Below are 19,242 nucleotides of genomic sequence, written 5' to 3' on the forward strand. Positions count from 1 at the left end.
CCTTCTCCTCCCCCCCTTCCCCTTCTCCTCCCCCCCCTTCCCCTTCTCCTCCCCCCCCCTTCCCCTTCTCCCCCCCCTTCCCCTTCTCCTCCCCCCCCTTCCCCTTCTCCTCCCCCCCCCCTGCGCCCCCTCTCTCCCTCTACACCCTCCTCCCCCTCCCCTCATTGTCAGAAACACAGACACTGACAGACAGAGAGTGAGAGACACAGACAGACAGACAGATAGAAACACTGACAGAGACACACTGCGAGCCAGGGGGGGTGGGGAGCATCCCAGCACGCTATTGGAGGGCTCCCAGTGCTTGTTTTATTTATTGATTAAAAAAAAAATTTTTGGTTGATTTATTGGTTGATTTATTGATGTTTTTATCATTTATTATTGATGATGGCTCTTTATTTGTAAAACTGAAGTGTTTAATGTTTGTAAACTTCCCTTTAAACCCCCCCCCCCCCCCCCCATTCCCTACGCCTGATTTGTAACCTACGCCTGATTTTCTAAAGTGTCGCCAAGGTTTTTTCGAGCATACAAAAATCTTCACTTACTCCATTCTAAGTTAGTTTGGAGTAAGTTTTCACTGCCGAAACTTTGAAAACAGGCGTAAGTGGCCGGACACGCCCGCTTTTGAAAAAAAAATTCTGTTCCAAAGTGAAACTGTTCTAACTGACTAGAACTGGAGCAAACTAAATGCCGAGAATTTGAATTTCTAAGATACTCCGTTCTACACCAGTTGCTCCAAAAAATCAGGAGCAACTGAGGCCGAAACTTCGGCCCAAGGAGTCTCACGGGTGTCTCACCGGCTGATGTGAGATTCCTTCAAACTACTTCTTCACTCCTGGAAAATTGCTGTCTTGCGCTTCATAGGGTCAGCCAAAGTTCATCTTGAGAGAAGCAAGAACTGTACGAAAGCATGGAATGAGAAACGGCTGTTCAGTCCCAAAACCTGACCTTCCCCAGACCACAAATTGTACGACATCCCACATGTTAGCGTCAGTTCCTGCCCGAGTACTGCAACTTTGCACGAGCAGCCCCAGTGGCAATGGACACACTGGCTGCTGAGTAAATCTAAATGAGCACCATGCTCTTGTCAGCCCACAGCTTGAGCAATGTTCCCGATGTTGGGGAAGTCCAGAACCAGGGGTCACAGTCTAAGGATAAGGAGTAAGCCATTTAGGACCGAGATGAGGAGAAACTTCTTCACTCAGAGAATTGTGAACCTGTGGAATTCTCTACCACAGAAAGTTGTTGAGGCCAGTTCGTTAGATATATTCAAAAGGGAGTTAGATGTGACCCTTAAGGCTAAATGGATCAAGGGGTATGAAGAGAAAGCAGGAATGGAGTACTGAAGTTGCATGATCAGCCATGATCACATTGAATGAAGTTGAAGGATCGAATGGCCTACTCCTGCACCTATTTTCTGTGTTTCTATGTAATGTGTCCAGTTCTGGCCACCGAGATCCAAGGAACATAAGAACATAAGAATTAGGAGCAGGAGTAGGCCATACGGCCCCTCGAGCCTGCTCCGCCATTCGATAAGATCATGGCTGATCAGCGACCTTAATGGAAGGCATTGAAGGTGTTCCAAAGAGCCACAAGGCTTATTCCCAGTCTTAATGGTCACAGTAATGAGGAAGGAAGGGAGCAACCCTGAGTTCTCCAGCCATGAAAAGAGCCATTTGAGAGGTAACCTGACAGATATGCAAGATTGTAAGTGGTGCGGAAAAGGAAAATCCGGATACTTTAAATATGCGAGTAGGTGTCCAAATTACTTAACGGAAAATTGAGAAATTATATCAGGAAGTTTATCTTCACAAAGAGTGATCATGACATGGAATGGCCTCCTTGGTAGAGTAGTGCAGGCAAAAACTCTGCAGTCATTTCATCAAAATCCACGATAGCTTTTCAATAGAAAGTGGGTAAATATTTGAAAAAGGGAGAAAAAAAGCAAATGGGACTATGGATAACTCAGTGAGCACAGCTGTGATGGGCTCAATGAGCCTCTCCTGTGCTGTAAAAGTATGGTTTTTAACATAAAAAATAACATATTTCGACTTTCCCTTTATTTGCGTATTAGTACCTCGTCACTTTAAAAATCTATTCTTGTTGATGAATGTGGGCATTCTGTACTTAACATAGCTCCATTTAACTTCCTCTAAGTTTACAATGTAGATATTGTTTTACTTACTGTGAACCTTTTCTACATTGGTTGGAATAAAAGGATTCTGGTGATCCTTTCTTTGTCCTGCTTTCTTGATTGAGGTTTCCTTTCAGCCGTGGCTCAGTGGGCAGCACTCTCGCCTCTGAGTCAGAAGGCTGTGGGCTCGAGTCCCATTCGAGCACAAAAATCTAGGCTGACACTCCTGTGCAGGGCTGAGGGAGTGCTGCACTGTTGGAGCTGCCGTCTTTCAGATGAGACGTTAAACCAAGGCCCCATCTGCTCTCTCAGATGGACGTGAAAGATCCCACGGCACTATTTCGAAGATGAGCAGGGGAGTTATCCCCGGTGTCCTGGCTAATATTACCTCTCAATCAGCATCACTAAAACAGATTATCTGATCATTATCACATTGCTGTTTGTGGGAGCTCGCTGTGTGCAGTTGGCTGCTGCCTTTCCTACATTACAACAGTGATTGCGCTTCAAACGTACTTCATTGGCTGTAAAGCGCTTTGGAATGTCCTGAGGTCATGAAAGGCGCTATATAAATGCAGTATCTCTTTTTATTCACACACTTGGGTATATTAAAAATTGTGTGCATGATGCACCCTTTCTGATCACAAACCTTATTTCCTGTTTTTTTTTGTTCCCACTTCGTCAACATTTACAGTTATAAATTGCTCTGTCAACATTTCCTATTCAACAACAACAACAACAATTTGTATTTATAAAGCGCCTTTAACGTAGTGAAACATCCCAAGGCGCTTCACAGGAGTGTTAGCTCAAAAATTTGACACCGAGCCACGTAAGTCATGAAAAGAATGGTTTCGGTCTTCCCAATATTCAATTGGAGAAAATTTCTGCTCATCCGGAACTGGATGTCGGACAAGCAGTCTTGACAATTTAGAGGCTGAGGAGAGGTCGAGAGGAGTGGCACTGAGGTAGAGCTGGGTGTCATATGCGTACTTGTGGAAACTGACGCTGTGTTTTCAGATGGTGTCGCCAAGGGGCAACATGTAGATGAGAAATAGGAGGGGGCCAAGGATAGAGGTAACAATGCAGGGGCGGGAAGAGAAGCCGTTGCAGGTGATTCTCTGGCTACGATTAGATAGATAAGAATGGAACCAGGCAAGTGCAGTCCCACCCAGCAGGACAACATTGGAGAGGCGTTGGAGAAGGATAAAGCGGCCAACCCTGTCAAAGGCTGCAGACAGGTCCAGAAGGATGAGGAGAGATAGTTTGCCTTTATCTCAGTCACAAATGATGTAATTTGTGACTTTGATGAGAGCCGTTGTATTACTGTGGCAGGCACGGAATCCGGACTGGAGGGATTCAAACGTGGAATTGCGGGAAAGATGAGGACAGATTTGGGAGGCGACAACACCTTCAAGGACTTTGGAGGGGAAAGGGAGGTTGAAGATGGGCGATAGTTTGCAAGGTTTGCAATTTTGCTGTGTAAACTGATAGTGTAGTAGCAGGTTCGGGCCACTATGTTCATCAGCTGACTGGGCCACGTCATAGGCAATTTACTAGTTTTGTACAGAAGTTTGTACCCAAGCCCCAATGAAAGATGTGACTTGCGTTTCTGGAATAATTTGTCTCATGGCTTCTCTTTTATACAATAGCTGGCATTTGTATAGCACCTTTAAATATAGTAAAATATCCCAAAGTGCTTCACAGATGTGTCATCAAACAAAATTTGACACTGAGCCACTTAAGGAAATACTGGGGCAGGTGACGAAATACTCGGTAGGTATGTATTAAGGAGCATCTTAAACATAGAAACATAGAAAATAGGTGCAGGAGTAGGCCATTCGGCCCTTCGAGCCTGCACCACCATTCAATATGATCATGGCTGATCATGCAACTTCAGTACCCCATTCCTGCTTTCACTCCATACCCCTTGATCCCTTTAGCCATAAGGGCCACATCTAACTCTCTTTTAAATATATCTAACGAACTGGCCTCAACACCTTTCTGTGGTAGAGAATTCCACAGGTTCACAGTTCTCTGAGTGAAGAAGTTTCTCCTCATCTCGGTCCTAAATGGCTTACCCCTTATCCTTAGACTGTGACCCCTGGTTCTGGACTTCCCCAACATCAGGAACATTCTTCCTGCATCTAACCTGTCCAGTCCCATCAGAATTTTATATGTTTCTATGAGATCCCCTCTCATTCTTCTAAATTCCAGTGAATATAAGCCTAGTCGATCCAGTCTTTCTTCATCTGTCAGTCCTGTCAGCCCGGGAATCAGTCTGGTGAACCTTCGCTGCACACTCTCAACCTCCCAGCATCTGAAAACTGGAACCCCGTACCTCCCTCCTGCAAGCCACAGGTTTTTAAAACCCAAGGCTTGGCGTTCTACATAGAAACATAGAAACATAGAAAATAGGTGCAGGAGCAGGCCATTTAGCCCTTCTAGCCTGCACCGCCATTCAATGAGTTCATGGCTGAACATGAAACTTCAGTACCACCTTCCTGCTTTCTCGCCATAACCCTTGATCCCCCGAGTAGTAAGGACTTCATCTAACTCCCTTTTGAATATATTTAGTGAATTGGCCTCAACTACTTTCTGTGGTAGAGAATTCCACAGGTTCACCACTCTCTGGGTGAAGAAGTTTCTCCTCATCTCGGTCCTAAATGGCTTACCCCTTATCCTCAGACTGTGACCCCTGGTTCTGGACTTCCCCAATATTGGGAACATTCTTTCTGCATCTAACCTGTCTAAACCCGTCAGAATTTTAAACGTTTCTATGAGGTCCCCTCTCATTCTTCTGAACTCCAGTGAATACAAGCCCAGTTGATCCAGTCTTTCTTGATAGGTCAGTCCCGCCATCCCGGGAATCAGTCTGGTGAACCTTCGCTGCACTCCCTCAATAGCAAGAATGTCCTTCCTCAAGTTAGGAGACCAAAACTGTACACAATACTCCAGGTGTGGCCTCACCAAGGCCCTGTACAACTGTAGCAACACCTCCCTGCCCCTGTATTCAAATCCCCTCGCTATGAAGGCCAACATGCCATTTGCTTTCTTAACCGCCTGCTGTACCTGCATGCTAACCTTCAATGACTGATGTACCATGACACCCAGGTCTCGTTGCACCTTCCCTTTTCCTAATCTGTCACCATTCAGATAATAGTCTGTCTCTCTGTTTTTACCATCAAAGTGGATAACCTCACATTTATCCACATTATACTTCATCTGCCATGCATTTGCCCACTCACCTAACCTATCCAAGTCACTCTGCAGCCTAATAGCATCCTCCTCGCAGCTCACACTGCCACCCAACTTAGTATCATCCGCAAATTTGGAGATACTGCATTTAATCCCCTCGTCTAAATCATTAATGTACAATGTAAACAGCTGGGGCCCCAGCACAGAACCTTGCGGCACTCCACTAGTCACTGCCTGCCATTCTGAAAAGTACCCGTTTACTCCTACTCTTTGCTTCCTGTCTGACAACCAGTTCTCAATCCACGTCAGCACACTACCCCCAATCCCATGTGCTTTAACTTTGCACATTAATCTCTTGTGTGGGACCTTGTCGAAAGCCTTCTGAAAGTCCAAATATACCACATCAACTGGTTCTCCTTTGTCCACTTTACTGGAAACATCCTCAAAAAATTCCAGAAGATTTGTCAAGCATGATTTCCCTTTCACAAATCCATGCTGACAAATCCATGCTGACTTGGACCTATCATGTCACCATTTTCCAGATGCACTGCTATGACATCCTTAATAATTGATTCCATCATTTTACCCACTACTGAGGTCAGGCTGACCGGTCTATAATTCCCTGTTTTCTCTCTCTCCCTCCTTTTTTAAAAAGTGGGGTTACATTGGCTACCTTCTGATCCGTGTTTTTTGCCCCAAACTTGATTGTTCATCATATAACCAGAAAATTTTCGCGACCACTTTTTGCAAAGCTTCTTTCTGCACGTACTGTGTTGATCAAACAGGAATGGTAGGATTTGCATTGGGAAATGTTAAAGGCGACAATGTGTGGGAGCATCATTCTTTACAACCTTTCCAAGTATTTGCAAGGGGTGTGTGGGGGAGTTGTCAAGATACTTGTAGTGACTACCGATGTTCTCTCTTTTTAAAAAAAAATTCTTCCCGGTCCCTTTAAATCTGCAGTCGCGCATGCACTGTATCTTGCAGCAACAACAGCTTGTGAGCGGCCTGCTCGGGTCCTCCTGATTGATGCGCAGCCCGTGCACCCTAGGGGGAACATTGGTGGCTTCCCCAGCCCCCAAAAGTGAATGAAGAGAAGTTTGTATTTATGCTAATTATCAGCAAGGAAAGAACTGCCATTTTATATAGTGCCTCTCACATTCTCAGGATGTCCCAAAGCATTTGACAGCCGACAGTAATCACTTATCTTTTTAGACAAACACAGCAGCCAATTTGCATGCAGCCAAGTCCCACGAACTGTGAGGAGTTGAGTAACCGTTTTAATCTGTTTTGGTGGTGTTGGTTGATGGTAAATGTTGGCCAGGACACCAGCAGAACTCCCCTGCTCCACAAAGATTCCACAAGATCTTTTATGTCGAGCAGACAGCTGGAGCCTTGCTTTAACGTCTCACCAGAAAGACGACACTTACATAGCAATACATAGGATTATATAGGATATACGGCACAACGTGAAAGTATGGGCTTGTTTTATACCACCTACAGCACGCTTGGTAACTCCATCTCCGCCCCCACCTCTGTCCAGCTGCTGCTGTAACCCTTGTCCCTGCTTTCGTTACCTCCAGACTCAACTGCTCCAGAACTCTTGTGGCATGCCTCCCACCCTCCACTCTCGATAAACTCCACCCCATCTTAAACTCAGCTGTCCCTATTCTAACTTGCACCAAGTCCCGTCCACCCATCATCCCTGTGCTCGTTGATGTCCCGGTCCATCAACTCCTCAATGTTAAAAATGGCTGCCATCTTTACATAGGATTACATTGGATATACGGCACAGAAACAGGCCATTCGGACCAACCAGTCCATGCCAGCGTTTATGCTCCACTCGAGCCTCCTCCCGTCTTTCCTCATCTAAATCTATCAACATAACCCTCTATTCCCTTCTCTCTCATATGCTTGTCTAGCCTCCCCTTAATGCATCTATACTATTCGCTTCACCCACTCCCTGTGATGGCGACTGCCACATTCTCACCGCTCTGTGATAAAGAAGTTTCTTCTGAATTCCCGATTGAATTTCTTTGTGACTCTCTTGTATTGATGGCTTCTAGTTATGCTCTTCCCCACAAGTGGAAATTTCTGTTAATGCAGCATTCCCTCAGTACTAGAAAGAAAGAACAAGCATTTATCTGTCGCCTTTCATGACCTCAGGATGTCCCAAAGTGCTTTACAGCCAATTAAATACTTTTGAAGTGTAGCCACTGTTGAAATGTAGGAATGTTGTACTGCACTGAAGTGTCAGCATGGATTACATGCTCAAGTGCCTGAAGTGGGGCTTGAACACGTGACCTTTTGAGGAGACGAGAGAATTCTGACATGATACTGAGACTCTAGGCTTGATGCCACATTCCTTCTCTTCAGGCAAGGATCTGCGTTCATAGGGATCATGGTTGAACAATCCGGTCTATAATGTTGTAACTCTACCCCTGGCATGTGTTTCCAGCAAACACTCCTACCCCACAGGGAGCTGGGAAGCACTTGTATGTAAGAAGGATATGGCTTTTCTGTGCCATGAGAAAATATTTTACTATGTATGTTGTCAGATGTTACTGCATTTTCATGAGCCAGGCAGATGTTGTTTCTTCTGCTATTCTTGAATCAGCAGCCTGAATATATACTTGGAAATAAATATGCTAAATGCCAAGGGGGACACAGCATGTTGGTGTTTCAGTGTAGGAGGTGCTGGTATGCAAGTTTACCTTACTTGAGAAAATCGTGTTAAAAGTTGAATATTTCCTCCCTTTTCACCTCCTCTGTGCTGAACACTCTTGTGTTCCTGAGTGACAGCAGCCTTCTTGTACCTTGTCCAATTGGCCTTTCTTTGTCGTGTGAGGCTAGATAGTGGACAGTCCATTTGAACAGCATCAAAGCATCCTCACCCAACTTACATACACGCACTCTTTTCAGCAACAGAATAATGCTCAAATGCAGGAATTCTTAGTCCAATTCCCCCACAGTCCAGCAATGGCGAGATCAATAGTACGGTAGCATAGCCGTTATGTTACTGGACTGGTAATCGAGAGGCCTGGACGAATGAACCAGAGACATGAATTCAAATCCCACCACGGAAGCTGGGTATTTTATATTCAGATAATTAAAATTTGGAATACAAAAGCTAGTCTCAGTCCTGGTGACCATGAACTACCAGATTGTCGTAAAAACCTATCTGGTTCACTAATGTACTCCAGGGAAGGAAATCTGCTGTCCTTACCTGATCGGGCCTATATGTGACTCCAGACCCACAGCACTGTGGTTGACTCTTCACTGCCCTCTGAAATGGCCTAGCGAGCCACTCAGTTGTTTCCACGAAGGCGGCTTACCATCACCATCTCGAGGGCAATTAGGAATGGGTGATAAATGCTGGCGTTGCCAGCGACGCCCACATCCCGTGAATGAATAAAAAACAGCATCCCGAGCCACTGCCTGTCAATCAACAGACTCGGCACAGACCAGTGATCCAATCTTGGAGCTCCAGGTTTGTTTAGTGTAGTGCCACACTGGGAAGTGCATTTCCTCACTAAACCATTGGGGGAAAATGGAAATTAACATTTCAAATTGACTAATTACTGCACGCAGAATATTTACCAGGATGAAACGGGTGGAAAGTGTCTCAAGATTGAACATTACAATCAGTTCAATGCTCCCTGGACCAGAACCTTACCAGTGTACAGTGACGGGGTTTGTGCATCAGTTGCTAAATTGTAACTTCAGTTCACTTAGTCTCAACATGCACCCTACTGAGTCTAGCCCAGTATTTGTTTCCTCAACCTCAGTGACAGGGCCTTCATCTACCATAGTAGTCTGGAATTCTGTTCCGAAACCCCATCACCTTTCTCTGTCTCTCTTTCCCTTCTTCAAAATCTATTTCTTTCACTGTGCCCGGTCACTTTGCCAAACTGTATTGTGTACAGTTTTGGTCTCCTAACCTGAGGAAGGACATTTTTGCTATTGAGGGAGTGCAGCGAAGGTTCACCAGACTGATTCCCGGGATGGCGGGACTGACCTATCAAGAAAGACTGGATCAACTGGGCTTGTATTCACTGGAATTCAGAAGAATGAGAGGGGACCTCATAGAAACATTTAAAATTCTGACGGGGTTAGACAGGTTAGATGCAGGAAGAATGTTCCCAATGTTGGGGAAGTCCAGAACCAGAGGTCACAGTCTAAGGATAAGGGGTAAGCCATTTAGGACCGAGATGCTGAGGAACTTCTTCACCCAGAGAGTGGTGAACCTGTGGAATTCTCTACCACAGAAAGTTGTTGAGGCCAATTCACTAAATATATTCAAAAAGGAGTTAGATGAGGTCCTTACTACTAGGGGGATCAAGGGGTATGGCGAGAAAGCAGGAATGGGGTACTGAAGTTGAATGTTCAGCCATGAACTCATTGAATGGCGGTGCAGGCTAGAAGGGCCGAATGGCCTACTCCTGCACCTATTTTCTATGTTTCTATGTTTCTTTGTTCGTACGGGTCCTCCGATAGCCTTTAATTGTGTGCCTTAGCTCATTGTGTTTCGTGAAGAGCGCTGCTATATAAATCAAACTACACCACGAGGTTTAATAGCGACTTGGCTATTCCAACGCACTCCTGGCCGCCCTCCCTAGTTCTACACTCCAGAGACTTGAGGTCATCCAAAACCCAGCCGCCCGTGTCCTAACTCGCACCAAGTCCCACTCACCCATTTCCCCCTGCGCTCGCTGACCGACATGGACTCCCAATTAAGAAATGCTTCAATTTAAAAAAAAAATGTCATCCTTGGCCTCACCCCTCCTTCTCTCTATAACCTCCTCCAGCCCTATAATCTCCCCATGACTTCTGCACTCCACCTATTTTGGCCTTTTGCACATCAACTATTTTAATCGCTCCACCATCGGTGGCCGTGCCTTCAGCTGCCTGGGCCCTAAGCCCTGGAATTCCCTCCCTAAACTTCCCTCTCTAAACCTCTCCGCCTCTCTACTTCTCTCTCCTTCTTTAAGATGCTCCTTAAAACCTACCTCTTCGACCAAGCTTTTGGTCATCTGCCCTAATGTCTCCTCATAGTGTCGAAAAACATAACACACCTGTGACGCGCCTTGGGATGTTTTACGTTAAAGGCGCTACATAAATATAAGTTGACGTCTTAGCAATCCTCAAACAGACACAATGAATGTCGTGATGAAGGATCATTAATCCAATCACTTTACACTGCTTCCCTGATGGCTCTGTGAGTAGCTGAGTGGTCCAAACCAAGAATGGTCCAACTTCGACCCTTGACCTGTGTTAGCTGATCTCAGCTGGGGCAGCCAGTAAAGAAAGTACAACTGATCGTAGTGTACCTAAGAGCATGCAAAAAGCAAGCGCAGGCAGCGGAAGGAGCGTACGGCAAACCAGTCTCCCTACCCACCCTTTCCTTCAACCACTGTCTGTCCCACCTGTGACAGAGACTGTAATTCCCGAATTGGACTGTTCAGTCACCTGAGAACTCACTTTTAGAGTGGAAGCAAGTCTTCCTCGATTCCGAAGGACTGCCTACGATGATGACGATGACGACCTAAGTTAGGGTTGGGCGGGGGAGAAACAGCTAAATTCAGCACTCCGCAAGACTCACGGTTAATGGCCATTATTCCTACAAGAGGTTGTGCCTTCGGGAAGAGATGAAGTTGGCAACAGGGGGAAAACATCAAAGAATGACACAGCACAGAAAGAGGACATTCGGCCCATCGTGTCTGTGCCAATGATCTTTCATCATCAATTCAAATGAAGCAACTAGTCATTCAGAGCCCAGTTAAGTATTATTTGACATTATAGAGCTGATCTCAAGTGGGGTGAAGGGTGTCAGGGTCCTGTAATTTCCCTCGGCGCCCTTTCAAAAGAAAGAAAGAGTTGCATTTTTTTAAAGCGCCTTTCATGACCACCACATGTCTCAATGCGCTTTACACTAATGAAGTATTTTTAGAGTATAGTCACTGTTGTAATGTGGAAAACGCGGCAGCCAATTTGCGCACGGGACAGCAATGTGATAAACTGTTTTTGTTACATTGATTGAGGGATAAATATTGGCCAGGGCACTGGGGAAAACTCCCCTGCTCTTCTTCGAAATAGTGCCATGGGATCTTTTACATCCACCTGAGAGGGCCAATGGGGCCTCGGTTTAAGTCTCATCCGAAAGACGGCACCTCTGACAGTGCAGCACTCCCTCAGCACTGCACTAGAGTGTCAGCCTAGAATTATGTGCTCAAGTCCCTGGAGTGGGATTTGAACACACAATCTTCTGACAAGGTGAATGTGCTGCCCACTGAGCCACAGCTGACATTTTCACTAGGAAGGGTTCCTGCTCCCGATTGCTGCTCAGCTTTCAGGCGAAGACGGGCTCAGAAGGCTCTGGGTTGCTCCCCTCTCCTAAAGATCTATTAATCTGCTAACATTCATCAGAAGTCATGTGAACAATGACTCTTGGCCGATGTACAGGAAGGTGGCCAGTGCCTCAACCTAAGTTTGGGCCTTCAGGAGAAAAAAATGGGACTAATTGCATAGTGCTTTCAAAGATCCAGCATAGACACAATGGGCTGAATGGCCTCCTTCTGCGCTGCAGCATTCTATGATGGTTTGGAAGTCAGGAAACTGATTAATAATTTTCTGATCCTAGAGTGACTTGATTCTGCCAGGAAGATTCAGTGACTTGAACTTATAACAACCTTATTTATCTTGTTTTTGTTCCATGCAGATAAAGCCACAAATCCTTTAAACAGGGAGCTGCAATGGGACTACATTCAAGCATTCTGCGATCAACTGAACACTGAATTGGAAGGGTAGGTTGGGGAGAGGGGCGGGGGTGAGGGGGAGGGGGCAGGGGGGGAACCAGCACAGTAATGGGAAGGGCAGCCACTGTTTTGAGTTGATTATTCAAAGAAAGAAAGACTTGCATTTATATAGTGCCTTTCACCTCCACCAGACATTCCAAAGCGCTTTACAGCCGATGAAGTACTTTTTGAAGTGTAGTCACTGTTGTAATGTAGGAAAAATGTTACAAAAATATTTATTTGTTGGTGATTGATCTGCAATAACCTTTGCCACCTTGTATATCTTGGCTGCTATGGTTAGTTTATTCAACATAACAAAAACAGATTATCTGCTCATTATCACATTGCTGTTTGTGGGAGCTTGCTTTGCGCAAATTGGCTGTCGCGTTTCCCACATTACAACAGTGACTACACTTCAAAGTACTTAATTGTCTGTAAAGCGGTGGTTGTGAAAGGCACTACATAAATGCAAGTCTTTCTTTAGTGGTTGAAGAAGCTACTGCGATCTGCTGATCTGAATCAGTGGGAGAAAATATTAGTCCTGTCCGGGAGCCCAGAAAAACTGGATGTTGTATTGAGGTTCGTTGTATACGAATGACACCAGTAGGTGCAGAAATAGTGTATTGTAGAACCACAGGCTCGAGCAGATCTCCATATCTGCACAGTTAGTCTAGTCTAGGTTTGCAGTATGTTCATGACTGTAATCTCTTCTGGAGTCCGCTACCTTAAACGACTCCTGCTGGACATCGCGACGGGATCGGGCTTGGCTGTGGTAACCCTTCACTCAGCTTCTGGGCTCAAGACGTAAAGAGTTGGTTGTTTGCGTGGGGTAATGGATGCTCCAGGCACCCGTGGGGAGTTGTAAGGCTATGGGATTCGCTGCCAGGGTTAGTGGTTGATCTAAAAACCAAGTCAGCATTTAAGATTAAATTGGAGAGGTGGCTGATGGAAAAGGGATATGGGGAACAGAGTGGGCAAAGTATTGAGTATATTCAAGGCTGTGACAGATAGATTTTTAGACTCTAGGGGAATCAAGTCTTATGGGGATCAGGCAGGAAAGTAGAGTTGAGGGCGAAGATCAGCCATGATCTTCTTGAATGGCGGAGCAGGCTCGAGGGGCTGGATGGCCTACTCATAGAATCACAGAAGTTTACAGCACAGAAGGAGGCCATTTTAGCCCATTGTGTCTGTGCCAGCCAACAAGAGGCTACCCAGTCTAATCCCACTTTCCAGCTCTAGGTCCGTAGCCCTGTAGGTTACGGCACTTCAAGTGCACATCCAAGTACTTTTAAAATGTGGTGAAGGTTTCTGCCTCTACCACACTTTCAGGCAGTGAGTTCCAGACCCACACCACCCTCTGCGTGAAGAAATTTCCCCTCAAATCCCCTATAAACCTTCTACCAGTTACTTTAAATTTATGCCCCATAGTTGTTGACTCTTCTGTTAAGGGAAATAGGCCCTTTCTATCCATTATATCTCAGCCACTCATAATTTTATGCACCTCAATGAGGTCTCCCCTCAGCCTGCTCCTGCTCCTATTTCTTGTGTTCTATAATTGCAATTAGAACTATTTGCTCACGTGGAGGGTAAACACTGAGACGGACTGGTTGGGCCCGAATGGCCTGTCTCCATGTTGGTACTTTTAAAATGTGCATGCAGATTATTTCTTAATTCATGGCACTGCCAAGACTATATAAACGGCAACCTTTTAACGTTCTGCTTTGTTTTTTGTTGAGTTACGCGCTGTGTTTGCCCCTCCCGTGACTTGCATATGCAATAATATTGTCTCTTTCTTCCCCCTCCCTTCCTTCAGTCCCCAGCTTGCCACAAGATTTCTGGCACACAAGATCCAGTCCCCTCAGGAATGGGAAGCTGCTCAGGCCTTGACGGTAAGGTCTACCGCATCTCTTTGTCTGAAGCCCTTTTGAGTGTTAAATGACCTTGACCGCTATCAAAGTTATGCACGAATTGAAGCTCTGAATTCTTATTTAATATACTTTCCTAGCATTGAGTACTTGCAAATAGAATTTACAGGACCAGTGTTTTTTTTTAAATAACAAATAAATTAAAAATACGGTTTTGCATTATGTTGAATTTTGTTTAGGGGTGGGGTCATTGTGTGGAAATACCCTCCACGCCCAATTTTGCTTGTACATTTTTTTGGTGCCGCGCAGCCCCTTTAAGGCGTTGCACAGGCCATGTAAAGCCAGCTGCGCAAGATCCCTAGAGCGCTGCACAGCCGCATAGCTTAAAGGGAACATTCCTCACACCCCCCCCCCCCCCCCCCCCCAACACCATGTAATTGGGGTGGGGGTGAATGTTAAAAGATCTCTCCCATATATGTCATCTTTTTTTATTGCTCTTTGCTGGAAGCCTGCTGGCTACCCCGACCCAATCTATAAAAACTAATAAGAATCACTCAGCTGAGATATTCAGTGACATTCACAGTGGAAGTCTGTCACCAGCATGGTGTGATAAGCGTCCTTTTTGGTTCCTAAATGTCAATCCAGAAATGTCACCCAATCAAAATTTAGAGTCGACTGTGCACTTAGCTTATGAGATTGTGTTTTTTTTAAATTATGTTGCTGGTACATTCTGATCGGCATTCAGGTATTAATTTGCACTTAGTCGCTCGCTAATCGTTCCATCATTTTCAAATAGACTGCACCTTTCAGATTATAGAATCATAGAAATTTACAGCACGGAAGGAGGCCATTTCGGCCCATCGTGTCCACACCGACCGACAAAGAGCTACCCAGCCTAATCCCACATTCCAGCTCTCAGTCCGCAGCCCTGTAGGTTACGGCACTTCAAGTGCACATCCAAGTACTTTTTAAATGTGGTGAGGGTTTCTGCCTCTACCACCCTTTCAGGCAGTGAGTGCCAGACCCCCACCACCCTCTGGGTGAAAAGCTTTCCCCTAAAATCCCCTCTGAACCTCCTACCAATTACTTTAAGTCTATGCCCCCTGGTTGTTGACCCCTCTGCTAAGGGAAATAGGCCCTTCCTATCCACTCTATCTAGGCCCCTCATAATGTTATAAACCTCAATAAGATCTCCCCACAGCCTCCTCTGTTCCAAGATGGTCAGGTTTTTCCAGCACTGCAGGGAGAGGCTAAAACACGAGCTTAGATTTTTCGATTAACATTATTTTAAATGGTTCCTGTCGGCATTGCCATAATCCCGATCAGAAAATGCAGGCTGTGATGTCTCCAATCAGATAAGGTTTTTTGGGGGGGGAGTAGTTAAGTGAGAAGAGGACCCTACATTGCAAGTATTGCCACTACGGGGATGTACCCTGAGCTTCCCCACTCCCCCAATGGCTCAGAGATACATTTTCTGTCTCTCAGCCATTTGGATCAAGAACACCTTGGATTTGATCCCAATGCTTTGGCTTTATAGGAGGAAGATCAGCCAGCATCTCCATCACTGATTGCTACCCAGTGACTCTTGCTAGAAGTGCATGAGCTGGACAAGGACAGGAGATGGCTTGACTGCACTGCTCCCGTCAGTGAATGGCCCATAATACTTACTGACTAAAGGCATACATGAAGAATGGCGACTAAGATTAAACACCAGCGACCAAATAATGCTCATGGAACCATGCCTCCAGCGATGGGGCTAATTTTCCGCGGGGGACTCTCCTGTTAATCCTCCATAACTTTGGTGAAACTCTGCGAAGACAGCGATTACACCATTTCCCAGGGGTTCCTCGGCTCTTCCGCCAAAATTACGGCAGGCGGGAGGGAAAAAACTCTGGCCCAGAATTTGCGGTTGGAGGCTTTCCTGGCAGATGCCTCCGAATGCAAAGATTTCTACAAAAGTACATGAGGTTCGGAGACTTGCGGTCCTGGGGCTCTACGCGAAGGCCTTCGTAGAGGCCCACGTATTCCAGGAGCGCTTGGGCTTTGTACGCATCACTGGGATCACGTGAGCCGGACCAACCAATCAGAGTAGGGGGAACCCCATTTATACTTATGGTGGTTACCAATATACGGAACCAGTATATAACCAATATGAATGGGAATACCCCCAAAAACACTGAAAATAAATTTTAAAAACATCACATATTTAAAATTAATCAAAATGGAATTTAATTAGTTATTTAAAACAAAAATTAAATTTTTTGAAAAATAAATTGATATTTTAAAGCGTCTGAAAATAAACTTACCTTATTTAATAGGATTTTAAATATTTAAATTATTGAAAAAAAAATGTAATATTCTGTGAGGAACCCCTGGGAAATGGTGTAATCGCTGTCTTCGCGGAGTTTCACTAAAGTTACGGAGGATTAACGGGAGAGTCCCCCGAGGAAATTTAGCCCCATCGCTGGAGGCTTGGTTCCATGAGCATTATTTGGTCGCTGGTGTTTAATCTTAGTCGCCATTCTTCATGTATGCCTTTTGTCAGTAAATATTACGGGCCATTCTACTGACGGGAGCAGTGCAGTCAAGCCATCTTTTATCAGTCGTAAGAATTTGAAGGACATGGTATTGGGGGTAATGTATTGACGTGGATAGAGAACTGGTTGGCAGACAGGAAGCAAAGAGTAGGAATAAACGGGTCCTTTTCAGAATGGCAGGCAATGACTAGTGGGGTACCGCAAGGTTCAGTGCTGGGACCTCAGCTATTTATAATATACATTAATGATTTAGACGAAGGAATTGAATGTAATATCTCCAAGTTTGCAGATGACACTTAGCTGGGTGGCAGTGTGAGCTGTGAGGAGAATGCTAAGAGGCTGCAGGGTGACTTGGACAGGTTAGGTGAGTGGGCAAATGCATTGCAGATGCGGTATAATGTAGATAAATGTGAGGTTATCCACTTTGGTGGCAAAAACAGGAAGGCACAATATTATCTGAATGGTGACAAATTAGGAAAAGGGGAGGTGCAACGAGACCTGGGTGGCATGGTACATCAGTCATTGAAAGTTGGCATGCAGGTACAGCAGGCAGTGAAGAAGGCAAATGACATGTTGGCCTTCATTTCGAGAGGATTTGAGTATAGGAGCAGGGAGGTCTTTCTGCAGTTGTACAGGCCCTTGGTGAGGCCACGCCTGCAATATTGTGTACAGTTTTGGTCTCCTAATCTGAGGAAGGACATTCTTGCTATTGAGGGAGTGCAGCAAAGGTTCACCAGACTGATTCCCGGGATGGCAGGACTGACATATGACGAAAGACTGAATCGACTAGGCTTATATTCACTAGAATTTAGAAGAATGAGAGGGGATCTCATAGAAACATATAAAGTTCTGATGGGATTGGACAGGTTAGATGCAGGAAGAATGTTCGTGATGTTGGGGAAGTCCAGAACCAAGGGTCACAGTCTAAGGATAAGGGGTAACCATTTAGGACTGAGATGAGGAGAAACTTCTTCACTCAGAGAGTTGTTAATCTGTGGAATTCTCTGCCACAGAAAGTTGTTGAGGCCAGTTTGTTAGATATATTCAAAAGGGAGTTAGATGTGGCCCTTATGGCTAAAGGGATCAAGGGATATGGAGAGAAAGCAGGAATGGGGTACTAAAGTTGCATGATCAGCCATGATCATATTGAATGATGGTGCAGGCTCAAAGGGCCGAATGGCCTACTTCTGCACCTATTTTCTATGTTTCTATGGGCCCAAGTTTGGGGTGGAGTTGCTCCTAGTTTTTTGGAGCAACTAGTTTAGTTTGGAGTATGTTAGAAATTGCAATTCTCGGATATTAGTTTGCTCCAGTTCTAGTGAGTTAGTTTAGGTTGGCTTTAGGTAAGGTACTTTTTTTTCAAAAGGGGGTGTGTCCAGCCACTCAGGCCAGTTTTGCAAGTTTCGGCAGTGAAAACTTACTACAAACTAACTTAGGATGAAGTAAGTGTCCACTTTTGTAAGTTCTGAAAAACCTTACCTAGAGTTAAGTTTAGTGCAGGCACAGCCAGAGACGGCGGGTGGGAAGCATTAAACACAAAGGACACATCAACATCACAACAGCGGGGGGTAAGGGAAGTTAGAGGATTTTCCATAAACACCTTCACAACAACATTAAAGAAGCAAAGTACATTTAAAGCACTAAGCACTTGATAGAGTATTCAAACAGGCTCATTTAGACAGACTGTGAAAATTCACAGACCCGCAAGTCAAGGCTGCTACATGCAGTTCGGCATGTTGCATTAACTCATCAATCAATTTGACATTTTCGGACCTTGGGTAGCGAGCCAATTAAAACGTTAAAATACTTTCAATTGAGCCAATAAGGTCAAAGAAGGCGAGTTCTTTTCTGTAAATTGATTCAGGTATAAAATACAGCCATTTTGACCATGTGTCTCAGTAAGAACAAAGACCTAGCTTGAAGCCAAACAGTTTGTTGCTCTCTGCCAAGATTAAAAAGTTAAAACTACCATCGGAGTTCGTATTTCATTGGAAATTAAGAGATCTAACAGCACTAAACAAAGCAGTACATTTAAAGCACCAAGCACTAAACGAAGCACAAAAAGTAACAAGCAATTAATTAATAAAAAATAGAAGGAACCCTGCACCTAAAGCACCAAGACCAAAGTAATAAGTAATCAATCACTAAAAATTAGAAGTCCTACCTTTATGTGAAGGGAAGGTGTCTCTGTCAGTGTCTCTCTCTGTAGTGTCTCTCTCTCTGTATCTGACAGTGAGGGGTGCGGGTGTGAGTGTGTGTGTGTGTGTGTGTGTGTGTGAGTGGGAGTGCAGGGGGGGCTGCTGGTGGGAAGGGTGGGGCGTGTGTGTGTGGGGTGGGAGGGGGTGTGAGTGGGTGGGGGGTGTAGGGGAGAGGCTGGAAGGAGGCACCCCTGCTCTCTCCTTCAGCCCTTCGATCATTGAGTGCCCCCCAACCCACGCTCCCTCCCCGGTTGCCACGTGCCCCCCACCCTCCTGGTATCCGCTCCCCCCCCCCCCCCCCCCCTTCCCGGTCTCCACACCCCCCCTCCCCGTATCCACGCTCTCCCGAGCCATTGCGCAGACGCGCCTGCGCAACGCTGCCGGCTCTGGGAAGAAGGCATGATCCCTAGCCCCGCCTCCCCCCCCTGCAGGCAGACTCCTCCCCAGGGAGACTCCGCTGCGCCACGCCACTCTACGCCATGTTCCAGGAGGACCGGAGAATTGTTGCAGAATATTCTGGCGCAC

General features: G+C 45.5%; 1 protein-coding gene across 4 annotated transcripts in view; it reads left to right on the plus strand.

Annotated features, from left to right (window-relative positions):
* The window catches only part of LOC139230007 (ADP-ribosylation factor-binding protein GGA1-like), a 78,844-nt gene that overhangs the window by 23,425 nt on the left and 36,177 nt on the right, over window positions 1–19,242 (plus strand). For 2 of the 4 annotated variants that reach the window (XM_070861723.1, XM_070861722.1), the window contains exons 2-3: window positions 12,042–12,126; window positions 13,931–14,006. The gene's annotated coding sequence lies outside the window, so the exon portion shown is untranslated. Of the gene's footprint in view, window positions 1–12,041; window positions 12,127–13,930; window positions 14,007–19,242 lie in introns of those variants that run through there. The other 2 variants (XR_011587874.1, XR_011587875.1) reach the window with 1 other exon arrangement.

This window comes from Pristiophorus japonicus, chromosome 19, assembly GCF_044704955.1.
Source record: "Pristiophorus japonicus isolate sPriJap1 chromosome 19, sPriJap1.hap1, whole genome shotgun sequence".
NCBI classification, from domain to species: Eukaryota; Metazoa; Chordata; class Chondrichthyes; family Pristiophoridae; genus Pristiophorus; species Pristiophorus japonicus.